Below are 18,296 nucleotides of genomic sequence, written 5' to 3'. Positions count from 1 at the left end.
GTTTTTACTACAGCACATAAAGGACATTTGGTTCAGGTTGGGAGGCCATGTGGATAAGCTTTCCTAATTTGGGTGCATAGACACTGTTAGGTGAGCTCAAGTGGTACTGCATTGTGTTGGATGACACCAATAAACAGGATGCTGGCTGCAGTGCATAGAGACACTACTCAATTTTGCATTTCACACTGGATCTCTTATTAGCAAGAACAACATAAGAGTTGAGTCTGTATTCTGCCCATTTATCATGACAAATACTTTCTAATTCTATTATGTTTAAATATGTCATGCTTTACTATTCCTTCATTAAAGTAGTATATAAGTACATGTAACAATTTAAAATGAAACATACATAAAGAAGCATACATTTCTTATTTATCAGATTTATATAAACTATATAAATTATCATTTGTTCAATATCCTTCCTCTCCAACCTTTTGTATCTATGGTCACACTTGGGGCATCTCTAGTTTCTTCCATTAACTCATGTGTTGAGACCTTGATTCCCAAGGCAGTAATATTCAGAGATATGACCTTTAGAAGGTGACTGGATTAAGCAGCTCCAACCTCATCAATTGAATAATTGATAGATTTATAAATTAATAGGTGTTAGGAGGTGACAGAGGCTTAGAATATAGAACCCGCCAGGCTGTAGTGGTATAAACCTTTAAACCCAGCACTTGCTAGTTAGAGGCAAGTGGATCTCTGTGAGTTGCAGGCCACCCTGATCTATAAAGTAAGTTCCAGGACTTCCAGGACTGTTTCACAGAGAAACCCTGTCTACACTTGCCTATCTATATAGATAATTAATACAAAGGAAGTGGTTTTGGACAATCTAATTTTCACTCTAATCAATTTCAATCACCTTTCCTTTAAAGACATTTTTTTTGTTTGTATATTCTCTAATTCATTGTCTATCGTGGTAAGTTAGCTTTACTGTAACAAATAAAATAAGAGAAGTCACTTCATTCCAATGAGCTTAAATTATAATCAGATGTAGAAAAATAATTTGAGTGTTCTGGAAATGAAGTATGCTGGAAATACAGAGTTTAAAGATTCGGGGAGAGTGTGATAGAGCTCTGGGGTAAAGCTGTATGTACACCAGGGAGACAGGTTAAGGTCAAAGAAATTGTGAGGATTTTCTGGCATCCTTGGGGTATTTTAAACAGGAATAAAGTGATTGAATATAGCCATCTAAACAAGCAGTTGGGCATTGGTGAAAAAAATAGATCAGTGGAGAATAATATGCATTATAAAAACTAATTGCTAAGTTACTGGCATTGATCATGATTGCTGTTTCAAGGAAGAGTTGGATTCTGGGTATATTTTTAAGGAATGTGTGAGAAGTTTTCCAGGTGTATTTAATGAATATTAGAAAAGAAGGAAAGGAATCTGATTTCCAAGCTAAAAGCCAGATTAAAAAGATAGAGATGCAAAAGGCAGAGAGAGGCATGATTCTACAGGCAGTGTGTAGCAATTAAAACATCAGTTTTAGAAATACTAACATTGAGATTTTAGGAATATTTGATTGCACTATAGGGAATTTGGCTAGGGAAAACTGCTTCAGGAATTATAAGATGAAAGTCTCAAGGTGATGAGTGAGTACAGATAAATGAAGGAACATGACAAATTTGAATTCAGAGAGAAAAAAGAAACAAATATCTGTAACGATAAGTCTTTCTGCCAAGCTGCCCAAGCTCCCACAGGGACTTATATTAGGTATAATGCTGCTGGCCAATTGACTAGGATTTCTTATATGCTAGCTCAGTATTATCATAAATCTATATATTTGATAAGGCTTATCTTATTGAGGATGCTTTCCACTGACTTCCTCTTCCCAGGATCATGTGGCAGCTATGTAGAGAAGAGAGTAGGAGGAAGAGGAAGAGCAAGAGAATGATTTCCTTCTTGTCCCTGATTATATTCTGAGTCTGCCTGTTATGTCACTTCCTGCCTGGATCTTTTTACTACATTCCTCAGAATCCTCTTTGACTCCTAGTCCCACCTATCTTGCTTTCCTATTGGCCAACAGTACTTTATTTATTAACCAATAAGACAAGCATATACACAGAAGGACGTCCCCCATCATCTCTTTTCTGTCTAAATAAAAAGAAGGGTTTTCATTACCATTCATAACCAACCCCATTTAAATGAAAACAAACATTTATAAACATTATTTGGGAATTTGGGTATCATTCATTCCAAACTGCTTCCTGCTGTTTGGGGGCATTGTCCATACCATGGAGAACATGATAAAACACAGGAACCTGACCAGGTCCTTGTTTTTGTATTCTGCAAGGCTGCATCGTCTCAGCTTTTTTAGATGTTGGATCTCCCGGGACACTGTTTCAGGGAGTATTGCTTCATCAATCCATAATAGTCTAGAAGGAATCCATAGCTTTATATTTTCTGTGGAAACACAAGCAAAAACTCTTTTTCCAAGTAGCCTGTCCTTATGCTTAAATTTTGAAAATTTAAAGCATTTTTAAAATGTATAAGTTGGATTAATTTAGGAGGATATATATTCAAATGTATTTTAGCAGCTGTAACTCTTTCCTTGGCAATCAAACAATTTAAAGACAATAATATAGCATATAGTATTTTCTATAAATCCTGTATTTTCCATCTTTATGTGGCTTTTTTGTTATTCTATTTCTTTACTTCCTTTTTTTTTCTTTCCTGAGACAGGGTTTCTCTGTGGACACCTGCCTCTGCTTCTAGAGTGCTGGGATATTAAAGGTGTGTGCCATCACACCCAGCTACTCTATTTCTCCTTTAAAAAACAAAACAAACAAACTAACAAAAAAAAACACTTTATCCTGTTTCTTTTTCTCTCACAAGCCTAGGTATATTTTTAAACACACTGTAAACCTTTAAAGGTCATTCCTCATCTGAATCTGTCTTTGTTGTAAATCTTCACCTTTTTCAGGCCACACAGTCTTTTATCTGTTAAACAACACTGCCAAAATTAACGTGGTGGCTTTCTTAGCCACTGTCTTTCCAAGATGGCAGAACTACATTTACCACCAGCTCTGAGAGCTGTGCTCACTGCCTTGGTCTAGGAGCATGCTGCTGGCTTGGAGATGTGGTCACTGTCACCTGTGTGGGGCACAAACCCTGAGATTAAGAGTCTCATGCTCTACCGACTTAGCTAGCTTGGCCTCTTAAAAAGAGCCCTGCATTTTTTCCCCCAGCTTATGCTGAGTCAGGAAACCTCTCTTAAAGGGCCCACTCAAGTCTCTGCTTGTCTCTACCAAAACAGAGACCACCAAGAAAATGCTGCTAACAAGAAGTCATGCTTGTCTCTGTTCCTTTGCTTCTAAAAATCCCTTTTTAAGCTTTTAAGTTTTTTTTATGTGGAAATTTGTAAAACCACGTTCTGACACCCACTCCTGACACCCACTATTGTAAAGGTGTCCTCGATAAGGTAAGTCTTATAAGATATATAGATTTATGATAATTAAGACTGCGATAGCATATAAGAAATCCTAGTCAATTGGCCAGCAGCATTGTGTCTAATATAAGTCTCTGTGTGCTATTTCAGGAGCCCATGAGGCAGTGGGGCTCGGGCGGCTTGGTGGTGGAAAGACTTATCGTTACAAATATCAGAGTTTGGTAAAAAGGAGACAGAGGTGGAGTATCCAGTTAAAAGAGACAGAAATCCTACCCAGGGGAGAAAAGGTTTTAAAAAAGGAAGTTGTCAAAATTGTCAAATGTCACCAATAAATGGTAAAATCCATATGGGGGTTTAAACATTGAATTAGACAAAGTGAAATTCATGGATGATCAGGGTAAACAAACATATAAAGCCTACTTTTACTTAGTGAGCTCAGAAGAGAAACAAAGAAGAATGCAAGGGACTCATTAAGTATGGACAAATGTTTTCAGCTGTTTTAAAAAAAGTTTCTTACAATGCACTCCACAGATGATTTTCAAAGAAGGAATGATATAAGGGGAATTATATTTAAATCATAAAGTTGATGAAGGACAACTGTTTTGCAGTATCCTAAAGTAAATTATTTCATTGTTTTCTTCATTAGTTTGTTAATGTGCTGGGAAAGAATGGATTCAGGGAGAAAGGAAAACAGGTGTAGAGACCCATAGGTTTATACATACCAGCCAGAGTAGGATGCAGGATTCTGTAAAATTATTCTCTCATTTTCCAGTAGAAAAGAAATCAAGATACTGTGTAATAGTAAAGAAATAGTAAAGAAAGAGGAAGAGTTTAGGGGATTTGAGAAGTGATTAGATTGTAGCTGTAGTCATTGGGACCATGAAAAAAAAAAAAAACATGTTAAGAATTGTTCCAATAAACTAAGAAACCTGTGATGTTTGGCACAGTGACTGTAGGCTACAACCTGCCAGTGTGGGCTTGCCTCTGCTTCTATCACACTGCAGTGGAGAGGTTGAATAAGACATACCTAGATTTAGTGTCTTTTCAAGCTCTGAGTGTCAAACCAGTGGGGAATAAAAACAAAGGAGGAGGTCCAAAGATAGATCATGAATTCTAAACAAGGAAAGCTCAAAACATTAATTTAATGATGCATAGTGATGGGTGAGTTCAGAAATTTCTAGAAGCATGTGTAATAGGAAGAAATAAAAAACTGTATCAAAATAATGGAAGGAAGAAAACAGTAATATGCAGAAATATTTGGACCTAAAATTTCAAGAATTATTCTGAAGATCTTCTGTTGGGAAATACAAAACTGTAACTACAAAAAAAAATGTGAAGTGATGGAAAAGGTAGGCAGACAAAAGTCAATGAGAAAAACACATGAAAACAGAGAAGAATGAGTGTGGAGAGGGAAGTAATTAAGAATGTCATAGAAAAAGTGCTGGGGACAAAGAGAAGGGGCGGAGGAGAGAGAATGTTTGGTGTTAAGACATGCAAAGAATATATGGGGTCATACAAAGTGTGTAATAACTTACTTCAATAAATTGAATCATTTATGCAGTTACATTACAAAATCAATCTTCTCCTTTTGTTAGCAGTTATACAAAATATAAAGTCACAATTTATACTCTTCCTTATAACTGAAAATAAGCAGAATGATTATGAAAACATGCTTTAATTTTTGAATCGTTTTCCTGAGTTTGCAATATTGCATCGGATCCAGTTCCACCTGGCTGTGAGCCATCATGTGGGCACTGGGAACCAAACCCAAGCCCTCTGAAGAGCAGCCTGTGCTGAGCCATTTTCCTAGCCCCCTTGTTTTCCTTTGTCTCAAGGTATTTCATCAGAGAAGCAGAGATGAAACCAGAATACTACCATAACATGACAAAAGTAAATAATTACTTTACTTTTGTGGAATCTTGAGGAAATAACTATCATTACTGCCCACCATAGAAGTGATATCCCTAAGATAAATGGGGAAATTTTGATGCTTTTGGTGAATGGGTAGTGTTCACTGAAGAACTACCTCCAAAGCTGCCCTAATACTCAAAACAGACTATTAACATAATCATATGTATACATATTAATGGCTCAGAAGCATCACTAATACCAGGTTGTCACATATTTAACTTACATAGTCCAAATTTTAAATAAATGGTAGATTATTTGAGAATATTTACACATGCTTCAGTTTCTTTTGTAATTATGAGTTAGAATTTATATACACATTTGCCTCATTGCCTTGCCCTCCTACTGATTCTTAAAATAAGTTTCATTCAATGCTTTACTAAAAAGACATTTAAAGTTCTTCTTTTGAACTGTTTTGGAAACACTACCTGGCTTTATTTTATTTTTCTCAATAGTTGTTCTATGATAATATCTTTGCCCCTACACTTTCTCTTTAACCACTAATATTTCCCCACTTCCTTGGTAGTTCCTTCTTGAAAAATATGTAAACAACCCAATTTTTCTGAAGCCTTTCTAAATGCTGTTATTTTAATGTTTTTCATAGACAAAGTCAGAGGGGTCTGTTCCAGTCCTTGCAATGAAGGAAAAGATAAATACTGCTATCTCCACTGTTTCAGGAATTTCAATAACTTAAATCCAAGTGCCTTAGTTTCTGTTTTGTATTCTTAAAAAAAAAAAAAAAAAAAAAAAGCACACCCCATTTCCTCTTCTCCCCTTCTGTGACCCTTCACGAAGGCTCCCTGTTGTGTGGAGAGCCCTGTGGATTAGAGGAGGTTTCCAGCAAGGAAAGCAAGATATTCCCACAGCCTCTTGGCAGTAGCCTGGGAAGAGGATCTTAGAGTTCCTGGGCTGACCTGACTGCTCCTGGAGGTCAGAATGAGCGCTCAAGTGAAGAAGTGTCCCTGGGAGATGCAAAGAACCCTCAATGAATGAGGAGCCCAGTGCTTGCTACATATTTGACCTGATTAAACTGTCTCTGGTTTTCTCTGGCCTTTGTTTGTGCTGCATCCCTTCTGTAAACTCCCACCCTCCACAGTTTCTAGGAACTTGTAAAACCAGTCTTGCACTGAGAACTTGAAAAGGAAAAGGACAAAAGAATGTGTAGACACAGAGAAAACAGCAAATACAGGAAAGAATAGGGCCTTGGAAGCCAAAAACTTTTATTTCTAAATCACTTCTTTTTTTTCTTTTTTTTTTTATTTCACCAAATGTGTGATTGTCCTAAGTGGCATAGAACATAAAGAAACATTCTACAGGGGATGCTCTGTTGGAAATGAAATACCAGGCACAGTAACCACCCTAAAAGACAAAAGCACCATAGTAAAAGACACAAAATGTTAAAGAAAACAGAATAGTTGAACAAAAATGAATAATACAAAACTCTTAAAATTTAATTATTAATTTGATGGAAAATGACATTTATTTTCAAACTTGTCAACCATTATGTTGATTTCTGTAATGTTGTAACTTGGAGTATGGTAACCTCACCTCTGATCTCCACTTAATATTCAACACAATATATTATAAAACCGAATAGTTTGGGGAGGTAGTTTCCTTTTTTATTTAGGTTGACAATGATATTAACAATTTTATAGGCTCTACTTTCTTAAATGTCATGTAAACACACGGTAAATAGCTATCTAATAATTTTTCATCTACTACCTAAGTACAAACAATTTTGCTTTGGAGGCAAGTTTAATAGTATCAAAGTATCTATCAGTTAACCCTTGATTTTTCAATCCACATGGAAAGTAAATCTTCAGTTTTAAGTCTGAATGTCAGAAAAATAATCAATTGATCTCATGTTGGTAGTATGTTTGGTTCCTTCAAGAAGCAAATATGAACATTTTTAGAGAAATGAGTGTATAATTTAGCTTCCAGGATTCATATCAGATATGAAAAACAGTGTAATTATACAACAAAAGGTCACTACAAAGACAGAGAAAAGAGAACAGTTATATGGAAGGATGCAGATATTAGAATGATTGGATCATACATAATATTGGACAACAAAGTATGAAATAGAAGAACAAATCTCAAAATAAAATTAAAGATAAAATGCAGTAATTTAATGTCATTTCCTTTTAAATTCAAATATATGTAAATATAGTACACAGAATTAAAAATATTGGCAAAGAATTATAAATTCTTTAAAAGTCTGATTCTGTAGGCTGGAGGATAATAAAGAGAGAATTATGAATTGGAAAATATGTAGAGAGAAGTTGCCAGAATGATAAACAGGGGCCTCATTATGAACATATGAAGAAAATCAAAGCATATTTAAGATAACAAACATGTAATATATATCTATTAGAAGTGGCATTTTGTTATAATTGGGAATGGGCTAAAATTTTATAGAAGCTTTCAGTTCATAGCAGTGGCCAGCATAGCACATTGGAAGACATCAAGAAGTAATTAAGTAACTGTGTCCTTAGGCATATGCAATGATCGTAAAGTATGAGAAAAATTAGTAAAGTGTTGTCAAAAAGAAAACATTAACTTTATGTTGAAAAACATTACAAAAAGAAATAAAATGTTATGATTGTTAGGATATATAGAGAAGGCAACTTCAACTTAGAATTAGTCACTAAAAATATTTAATAAATAGAAGTAAATAGAAACATTTTAAAACTTAGAGAGCTTACTAACATAGTATTTACATGACATATTAAAATCTTATCAAGAAGAAAGATTACAGAAGAAATGCCTGAGAGGCATAAAGGAATAAACAACAGATATATTCATAAATAGGTTATAAAATATTTTATGTATACAAGTGAATAAATGCAGAATGAGTTTTTAAAGGTTTTTTTTGAGTTTTTCAAAGATATAATTATGTTTCTGTGAACTAATAATACATGAATGCAAATTGGAACGATGTTGGTTATAGATGCCAAGGGTTCTTGAATTATTCAGAAAAGGAATTCACGTATGCAATATATTAATTTCAGAGATAAATACAAAAATATTTTTAAGTATCTTTAAAACTCTGTTCTAAAAACATATGTCTGCTCCTTTCTGAAGGAAAATTGAGAGGGAATGGATCCAGGGGAGATGGGGATTTGAGAAGAGCTGGGAGGAGGGGAGGAGGAGAAACTGTGGCCCACATGTATTGCATGAGAGAAGAATCTATTTTTAACCAAAATAATGGAATAAAACAGTGAAGAAAGAGGAAAAGAGGAAAATACAGCACAGAATGTAAAGTCCTGCAACATCAAGGTAAAAATGTGTAGCAAAATGACAAACTGACAATGCACACAATGAATTAGGTCCTATTATCACACAAACAAAATAATACAAATAGAATTTCACATATCTATAAAACTCTTATTTAATACCATTTCTGATTCTATTGTTGGTTATAATGTGAAATGTCTAAATATCCTCAATATCATGACACATTATTAAAAAGTAAAATCTGGGCACTAACTAGAGAAAACACTAGGCAACAATAATAAAAAGAAAAGGGAATGGCTACATTAAAAATCGGATAACAGAATTAAGGGAAGATTTTTGTATTCCCCAACAAAACTGAGTTCTTACAGATAAAGCTCACACTAATAACCATCATTATAATAGGAAATGTATGTCTTTTTTCATTAATGTTAATGAAATAACGAGAGACAGATGAGATGGTTCAGTTAGTAAAGTTCTTGAGTGTCAGACCTAGGACTTGAGTTTAGTCCTAGGGACTCACATAAAAAGACAGGGCAGCATCACTCACTTACAACCACCTGGTTCTGCCAATGTGTCTGGTCCTCTGTGAAGGGGAACTCCAAGTCCTCCTTAATAGAACCCCAGAGTCAGTACCCATTCTCTACCTGCTACCCACCCTGTCACCTCCACAATCCATCGCACAAATCTGATAATTGGGATCTGAACCCGGAGCCCTAACCAGAACCTCAGACATAGAACTAGTTAGATTCTGAACCCTAAAGCCTAGAGTGACCTCAGGACTGACAACCAAGCAAACACATTGCAAAAGAAAAACAAACAAACATGTCACCATCTCAGAATTTAAGTTGTATTACAGAGCTGTGGTTGCAAAACCAACATGGTACTAGCATAAAACAGAAACGTTAATCATGAAATACATATAAGAAATCACACCCTCCTTCCTAATCAGACAATCAGTGTCTAATATCCTCCATGCTATTTATATCCACTAGATTGATAGAATTTATAATAGTCAATACAAACAGGGAATGTAAATTAATGCAATTATGTTTTGAAAAGTGAATTTTATTTCTTAACGATTTACATGTGAAGTCTCTGTCTGCAGCCGAGTGGTTTTCCCTCTAGATGTATGTTACAGACAACCTTTACACGTGTGCAGCACAAGATCAGGACAAGAATGCTCACGGCCATGCCATTCCTTTATTATTAATTAATTAATTAAATTTTCATATTTTGACACAAAGTCTATGTAGTTCTCAAACTCATGAGCCTTCCACTTTCTGTCCTTGCTGAGATTATAGAAACAGCCCACCATTCCTGGGTTAGCTCTGTTAGCCTGGGAACAAATCTAGCGAAAGGTGGTGGGAGGAACTGTAGAATAGACACATGATAAAGTGCTAGTTCACTATAAAATTAAACAAGTTTTATGCAACCAAATCAATTCATTAAAATCTGTTTATTACAATTTCTGAAGTAATTTTCAAAAAGGAAGAAATGGTGACTATAGGCTTAGATTGAGTGTTCCTTAGGTAGTAGGAAGACAGAGGATGGGTGGAGGACACCACTAACTGCTCTCCAGTGACACTGCCCTGTGTCAGAAGTTAGTTTGAGAGAATGCTAGGAGTCCTTTTGATTATTCTTTAAACAATTTTCTGTGCATTAAATGTCACAAAATTAAGTTTGTTGTTATGTATTAATTCTATCTGTACACAAGCACAAAGATAATGAGATCTCTTGGAGTACAAATTCTTAACCATTACACACTTTCATATAATGTTGTATGTTTTTTTTTAATTTCAAAATTTGTGATAAAAATCCACCTTGCCTACATGTGGGTGATAATTTGATCTACAAATGAAAACAATACAAATTAAATTCATATAAAGAGAACAACATAAAGTGTTGTCTTAAGTATTTGTTTTTGAGACAAATGAGTTGATAATTGGTACTACCAAATCAGTTAGGCATTCACCTGTGAGTAGGTGGGGCGGAAGGATTTTTTGCAACACCGTTCAACACAAGCCTTTGTAGTAACCCCATTTCAGAAAAGAATAGTCAGTGAAGTGTGCTAAAATGCCATGCCTTGGCTTCTAGAACATTATAACTGTTTATGCTGAAAATACACTCGAAAACAATTCTAATTCTGAAGCAAGAAGAAAACAAATGAAAATATTAATCCAAAAACAAAAATTCAAATTTTTCTGAAAACCTGAGCCATGTAAACTTTTAAGCATTATGGAAATCTTGGGCAACATTTACCTCCCAGTGTTTTGACTATTCTTATTTTTCATTCACAGACATGCATGGGTCTTTAAAATGGACTCATTTTTGTTTTTCTGTGGGTCATGTCTGATAAGTACTTGCCAAACCTATTCTGCCATAAAACTGCATCTTTAATAATGTACATTAGTTGCTGTGCAAAGATCTAGAGCCTTTTCCTTGACACTGGTAGATGAGTCATTCCCTTTTAAGCTTCATGCTGTTATACTAAACCTGACTGCCAAACACAACAGGAGGGCCATGCTTCACTAGTGAAAAGGAAGCATGGTTTGTCTTATCTCAGAGATGGGTACATTTTCTAAACAAAGTCTAAAAGCCAGCTCATAATGAGTATCATCTAAAAGAGTTAAGTATGTCTAAAGAGAAAAATTACCACTGTTTTCTTATTTGGGCAATGTAAGACACCTAAGCATATATGAAGCTAATAGGAAGAAGGTTTTGGGGAGCAGTCATTGCTTCGGCTTTGAATGTGATACTTCAGACACTCAGAAATGGGGCACCAGGCTCAAAAATGTTATTTTTCCCGACCACTCAGGAGACTGGTAGGTCATGAAAGCTCTTGGTGTGGAAGAGCTTCCCCGAAGAGAGAATTAAAATGCAGAAGAGGTTTAAAGAGAACTGAGGCAAGCAAGGGTAACTAGTCCATTCAAATGTCTGGCTCCTTCTTCCTGGCTACACAGAATTTGATGTGCAAGATCAAATTCTTACAAATTACAGTTGAAGAGATTATTCATCTAGGCAGATGTTCTCTGGACAACATCTTAAGAGAGGCTCAATAATAGGGAAGAATTGCTATTTTGTCACTGATTGTTTTGCTTTTTGGTGTACATGCATCATATCCTTATTTATGTCTAAAATAGTTCCTTGTGCCTTCATTACATAAATGAGATTTTTCAATGGATATGATGACACATTAGAAATTAGAAACATCCCCAACTCTGGAAGAATGCAATCACAGAAAAGAAAATTGTACCTTATTACACATTATCATAATCATTTCTGACTAAAAATAATACTACAAAAATAAAAATTGTATATGTGGAAATTATTTTTAAGTATTGAGTACATTGCTGAATAGCACAGTAAGAAACTAATGGGCAGTCTATAAATTACAATAAGGTCACATGACAGGGAAATTGCTTGTGGTACACCCGAATTACTCCAGAGGAATTCAGCAAAAGCAAATGTTCTCAAAGATAATTTCTAAAATGCTCCCTTTGAACATTATAATGCTCTGGTCCAGTTAACTTAAAGTTAAACGTTTTGAATATATTGTTTTACAAAGACAAATAGTTCAATTAATGGAAAAACATATTATCAGTAATTTAACATTTTTATATGACAACAAACAAGAAATTCCTTATTGGAAAACATACATTCATTCATGACTCTCATTGTCAGTTTGTTAATAGTGTGAGATAGAACGGTGGGGTATAATGATGAAGAATTGGAATCATATTCGAATAATAAGAAATACTGGAGCAAATAAAACCTCAACAGAAAGTAGGCGGATTGAAGCTAGACTTTGTACCTCTTTTAAGAAAAAAAGATTTTTAATCTTTAGAAATTTTATTTATTTAGAAATTTAATTTATTAAAATTAAATTCTAAAATTTAATTTTAGAAAGGTCCTTGATTGAAGCTCTCAAAATTACAAAGGGCATTTTTGGTCACCTTGTTCTATAATACATGGAGGACAAGGAGATACTTGATAAAAAATAAGGGGCAGTAAATTCAGAACAAATTGAGGTAAATAATACCTTCTGCATGTATATAGTCAACCTGTGAAATTCATTGACTGAGGAGGTCACTGAGTCAAATACCGCCGTTGAATTTGAAAAACAGCTGGGTAATTTTATGACCACTAATAGCGTGGGGAGTTTTGCTCAGCAGGCAGAGATAATAAGGGTAATCAAATCTCTTGTTTCAGGGTGGAAGTTACCAGCAGGGGCTTGTCCGAACTGTGTCTTACCTTTGTCCTCGGCGTTTCTCATCAACACCCATCTCGGGCAGGGCAGGCATTGCGATGGACACCTGCAAGGGTAGTCGGCACTTTCTTGCTGATGTTCACAGATGCCCGTGCCCCTTCACCTTCATCTGAAGGGTGCAACCTTGCGACAGAGGAGCAAAAGGAAACAGACTGGTGCTTAGCATGCTTCCTAGTAAGATGAATGCCATGAGTGGTTGTCTTTAAATATTGGTCTCATAATTCCCAAATTTATGAAACCAAATAGCTTGTAAGTTTCTAGTCATTGCATTTTGAGATGAGTGGGGTTTGACAGCAATATTCTTTATAGCACTGTGTAAAATGGCATTAGTAAAATTGCCATACCTTTAATATTTCTTTATAAATGTGTCATATTTTTAAGCAAATGTCATTTACATTTAAATCGTGTGTCACTTTATATATATACTTGCTCGGATTATGTGACATTTGATCTCCAATTAGAGACATATACTACATCTGTGGATTTGAATTTAACATGACAAACATTTTCCCCACACACATAATTTTGACAGAAAGCCAAACTTCAAGTCACCTGTAATTTAAAAATCCAAGATATGTAGTATTTATGTTTATTATATATGTGCACATATATTATTTTGTCCTTTAATAATAGAATTTATGAAAAATATCTTTGGAGTTCTTATTTTATGCGCTGAACATATACCACATTTCACCATTTCTGTTTTTGCATTTAGATTTCTTGCAACTTTTACTTTCATTACTCTGAAGGACACGTAAATGCATGATCACTTTCATTCACATTGTCAATTATTTTATTGACAAATTATATCAACTTATTACTATCAATTTATGAGAATCTAATTTTCTCCTACGCTAAACAACTAATATGCATATATCCATGTGAATATCTATGTATATATATAATTTTACCACTGTGATAAGTAGCAAATAGGGGAAACTTTGGTAGTAAGTTTTTTGGCATCTTTAATTATCTGCAGTTTGAATATTTTTTCATAAATTTTTGGCATTTAAATGTTTTGATGTTTTTGGTAGTTATTTTATAGCTTGAAATGTGATCGATACATGGATTAACAAAATGACTGAAGTCTTACTTATCAATTACAAGGACCAAATTCCCCAATTATAAAAACAGAATGGCTGAATGACAATAAAAACAGGACCCAACATCATGCTGCCTACAAACCCCTACACTTAAGACTCAGGGAGGAATGGGATGGGAAGGACCAGGACACCTCCTGTGAGAGAATGCCTTCTATATGTGACAGGGAGCCACCCCCATGAAATCTCAACAATATGGTCTCACATCAGGATAGGTTTTATTTATTTTATTTTATAGAATTTATGATTTTGTAATTTTTATCTATTGTACTATTTTATTAAATGTTACTGGATAACTTACAGTTTCACGTTATTATAATTGAACATTTTCCATAGTAATTTCTAATTGGTTGCTGATGGCATTTAGAGAATCTCTTGTTTAATACATCTTTGAATAACCTTTAAAAACTATTAAAATCAGAATAACCATGGGATAGTTCTTTTTAAAATTTATTGTAAGTTTTTATTCTTTCTACATACCAACCACAGTCCCCCTCCTTCCCATCTTCCTGTTTTTCCCACAACCCAACCCCCATATACTCCTCAGAAAGGGTAGGGGCTCCCATGTGGAGCTAACAAAGCCTGGCACATTAAGTTGAGGCAGGACCCAGCCCCTCCCACCGCATTGAGGTTAGCAAGGCATCCCATCACAGAGAATGGGCTCCAAAAAGCCAGCTCACGCACCAGGAATCCTGGTCCCACTGCCAGGGTCCCCTCAAACAGACCAAGCTACACATATGAACTTTCTTGATAAACTATACTATCATTTATACAGATACAACAGTAGGCATCCAATTTTATTTAGGTTACTTTTGGAAGCAGTTTAGATTCACAACAAAATAGATGAATGGAAGATGTAAACTTCCCTTAAATATTATGCATCCAAATAGTTTCCATTATTATCAACTTTCTAAACCTTAATTTTGTTACAAATGATGGACATGCATTAACACAAACACATCCTCTATTACCCAAAGTCCACAGGTAACATTAGAGATTACTCCTGGTATTGTTCAATCGATGGGTTTTGAAAAATGTGTGATCATGTAAATCCAACATTGTAGCATTGTACAGAAACATTTACCTCTTGCAAAAATTTTCCTGTTTGACCTGTTCATCCTTTTATACTAAATCACTTGACAATGAATTTTAATTTTTTATTTTTAAATTAAAAATATTATATGTATGTGTTTATGTACAGCACAATAATTCAATGGACATATGTCTTGTGGAATATCAAATGGAGCAATTAACATTATGCATCAAATATATTTCATTTCTATGTGTTGGGAAACTACAGATTCTCATCATTATTTTGAAACGTATCATAAAAAGTTGTAGGCATCAAGTTACTTTTCTTATCTAAGACTCAAACTAATTCTTATCTAATAGCATTGGTAACTGTTTTATAAAGTCTTCCCTCCCTTCACTATCCTACCCTTACTCTGCATTTCTTAGTCCTAGTGACCAGCATTCCACTTTCTTACATTAACTTGATGTGAGGCTTCCACAGTAAGCAAAAAGAACACACTAATTCTCTTCTCCAAATCTATCCATGTTACTAAAAATAAAACATCTTACTTTTTAAAGGCTGAATTATAGTCTATTGTGTGTTTTTATCAAAACCTTATCTATTCAGTTACCTGATAGTAGACTTCTTGTTGGATCAGACTAATGTAATGAGCAAGGGAGGAGAATGTTACTTTGATATTCATTTCCTTTGCCAGCATTGCAACTGCTTGATCACGTGGTAGTTTTCAGTGTTGTGAAATCCCACTGTGGTGAAATCCATGGTGGCTGTAGTAGTTCATGTTTCTTCTAGCAGTGTACAAGAGCCCCTTTCTCATTTTCTTCTTTTATTACATATAAATTAAACACTCACCTCTCCTTTCAAGACTGCTTTTGCTGTATTACAAATTTGGTGCTTATTTTTATTTTCAATATTTCAATATCTCAAATATTTTAATTATGAAATTTGATCTTCATCTTATATGTTATATAGCAGTATGATATTGACGATACCAAAACTTAAGGACTTTCCAGCTATTTTCCGTGTATTGATTTCTACTTTTAACTTCATTGACATATGCTAGAAAACTCTGTATCATTTCTATTTTCCCAATCAGTTAATTGTGCTCTATGACCTGGGAATATATACTAGTTACTACATATATTTGTATGTTAATAAATACATATTTAAAGACCTCATTTACACTTACAATTTTTCATTAAAATTTTTAATTTCTTTGATTCTGTTTCTCTTACATCTCTTGGTATTTATTTAATTTGTCAATTTTATCAATTGCTAAAGGAACTATCCATCTCATAGAAAAAGTGTTTTGGGAAAAGATTTTAATTCACCAACCACAGATGTTTACTGCAGGGCTCAGCACCCTAACATTATTAGAGGACCTTGAGGACATTGGAATTCTGATTTTTTTCTCAATATGTTGACATAGTCCTCGAAAAATGGTGAAGAAGTGCTTACACTAATCAATGCCTATTCTACTTTTAAATGGAAGTTTTTAAATTTTTTTTTCATTTTTCCCCATCCCAACTTTCATCCACTCCTCAGGGGGGTAAGGCCTAATTTCATTGTAATTTATGAGTCAAATTAACTTTCTGGAATCAAATTCAGTGAAAATTTAAAGGGAAATGCTAGAAACTTTTAAAGTCAAGTTATTTTTTTAATTTGGTTTATTATTTCTAAGGGAATATTTCTTCATGTGATTAATGAGAGACTCTGTCTTGGATGTGGACTTTTAGATCTATCCAACTGTAATCTGATGCCCACCCTATCTTTTGGAGAGCTCCTTCCTTAGGAAAGAACTCATTGGTAAACTTCTAAACTTCCAAACGTGAGCTTCAAGGGGCAGATAGCAATGTTTCTTCTTGGAGGTATTTCTCCAAAATATGAATATCTTATGAATCAGGCTTCCTGAGAAGAAAGAGCATGGAAGGTCTCCACTCCCGGCTCCCTCTGCAGCACACATGCATGAATTCACACTATGACTCTGCAGCACACATGCATGAATTCACACTATGACTCTGCAGCACACATGCATGAATTCACACCGTGACTCTGCAGCACATATGCATGAATCCACACTATGACTTTGAAGCACACATGCATGAATTCATACTGTGACCCTCTGCAGCAAACACACATGAATTCACACTGTGATTCTCCACAGTACACACGCATGCACTCACACTACAATTTCCTCACTGATGTTTGGTAAAATCATTCAGTGGAATAGAATGTGCTTCAGGAAAAATATTAATTTATCTATTTGGAATTTAGAGTCAGTGTTGGAGGCAAACAGATTTTCCCTTCTGCATTTTATGTTGTACATTTCAAATATGAAATGTTATTTACATATGTGTCTCATCAAATAAATTTGGATTAGTCATAGTTAAAATAATTAACCATTCCCAACAATAATTTCTTTGGATTTTCTAGGACAAGAACATTTTAACTTGTGTCTATCTCTGTAGAGCATTTTCAGGCAAGTACTATGAAGGATAAGTTTATTTGAAGAAGCATTTGTCTAACACTTAATACCCCAAATTTGTCAGTCTTAAGGATATACATTTTAGTTGCTTGGAAATTTAGAAAATGATAAAAAGAATTTTTAAAATTCTGGACTATGTATTTCATTGGACTTAACAGGCTTTTCATGAAGTAAAGTCATTTTAGTTTTCACTCATTTTGAGTATAGACTTTGAGGAAAAAATCTCTCTTTGCCAATGACCAAAATTTTCAAGAAATGTTGTTAAGCAACAAAAGATAATATAAGGTTAGGAAATGAATAAGTGGAATGCATGGACTCAGGAATGCAAAAACAAACAAACAAAAGAGGAAATAAAACTGACGTACAGTTAGAATAAGATGACTTGCAATAATCTTGCTTAAATTATTTTGACCTCAATATTCCTTAGGTCATCTCTGATTCCCACAGTAGAGTTATAGTTCGTAAGCAACACTATGGCTATGTCAATAATACACATTAAGAATACCCACAGTTGCAAGAATCGGGAAATGAATATAGCAATAAATCTTGGGATGAATAAGTCTGTTTTATTTATTAGTATACAATGTCACCAAGTGTGGATCTCATTTACATTTTCACTCAAAGTGGTTTCAGGATTATTGTTTCTAGAGACAAATCAACTATGTTTGACATTCTAGTAAATTTCTATTTCAACATTGCTTGATGACTTCCTTATTTTAGTAACAGCAAAATCATCACACCCATGGCCATCAGGGGGTATAAATCTTCCACTCGGAACTCGTGACAAAACCATACTACCTAAGAGATTGCTTGCTGCAGGCCGTGACCTGTGGTGATCTCTCATCTTGTTAACTCATTGGGCCACTGTGGAACTCTTA

The 18,296-nt window shown here is 34.5% G+C and overlaps 2 long non-coding RNA genes across 2 annotated transcripts in view; both read left to right on the top strand.

Moving 5' to 3' along the window:
- LOC118239505 overlaps nucleotides 1–1,987 on the top strand; it is a 45,429-nt gene extending 43,442 nt beyond the window's left edge. Inside the window, exon 4 of the long non-coding RNA XR_004771873.1 lies at nucleotides 1,839–1,987. This is a non-coding gene — a long non-coding RNA (uncharacterized LOC118239505). The remainder of the gene's footprint in view (nucleotides 1–1,838) is intronic.
- Nucleotides 1–16,111, top strand: part of LOC113831299 — a 99,518-nt gene extending 83,407 nt beyond the window's left edge. Inside the window, exon 4 of the long non-coding RNA XR_004771870.1 lies at nucleotides 12,746–16,111. This is a non-coding gene — a long non-coding RNA (uncharacterized LOC113831299). The remainder of the gene's footprint in view (nucleotides 1–12,745) is intronic.
- Nucleotides 16,112–18,296: the final 2,185 nt, after the last annotated feature.

This window comes from Cricetulus griseus, assembly GCF_003668045.3.
Source record: "Cricetulus griseus strain 17A/GY chromosome 1 unlocalized genomic scaffold, alternate assembly CriGri-PICRH-1.0 chr1_0, whole genome shotgun sequence".
In the NCBI taxonomy this organism is placed as follows: domain Eukaryota; kingdom Metazoa; phylum Chordata; class Mammalia; order Rodentia; family Cricetidae; genus Cricetulus; species Cricetulus griseus.
Note: the sequence above shows the minus strand (reverse complement) of the source record. Positions and strands in the feature narration are given on the sequence as shown.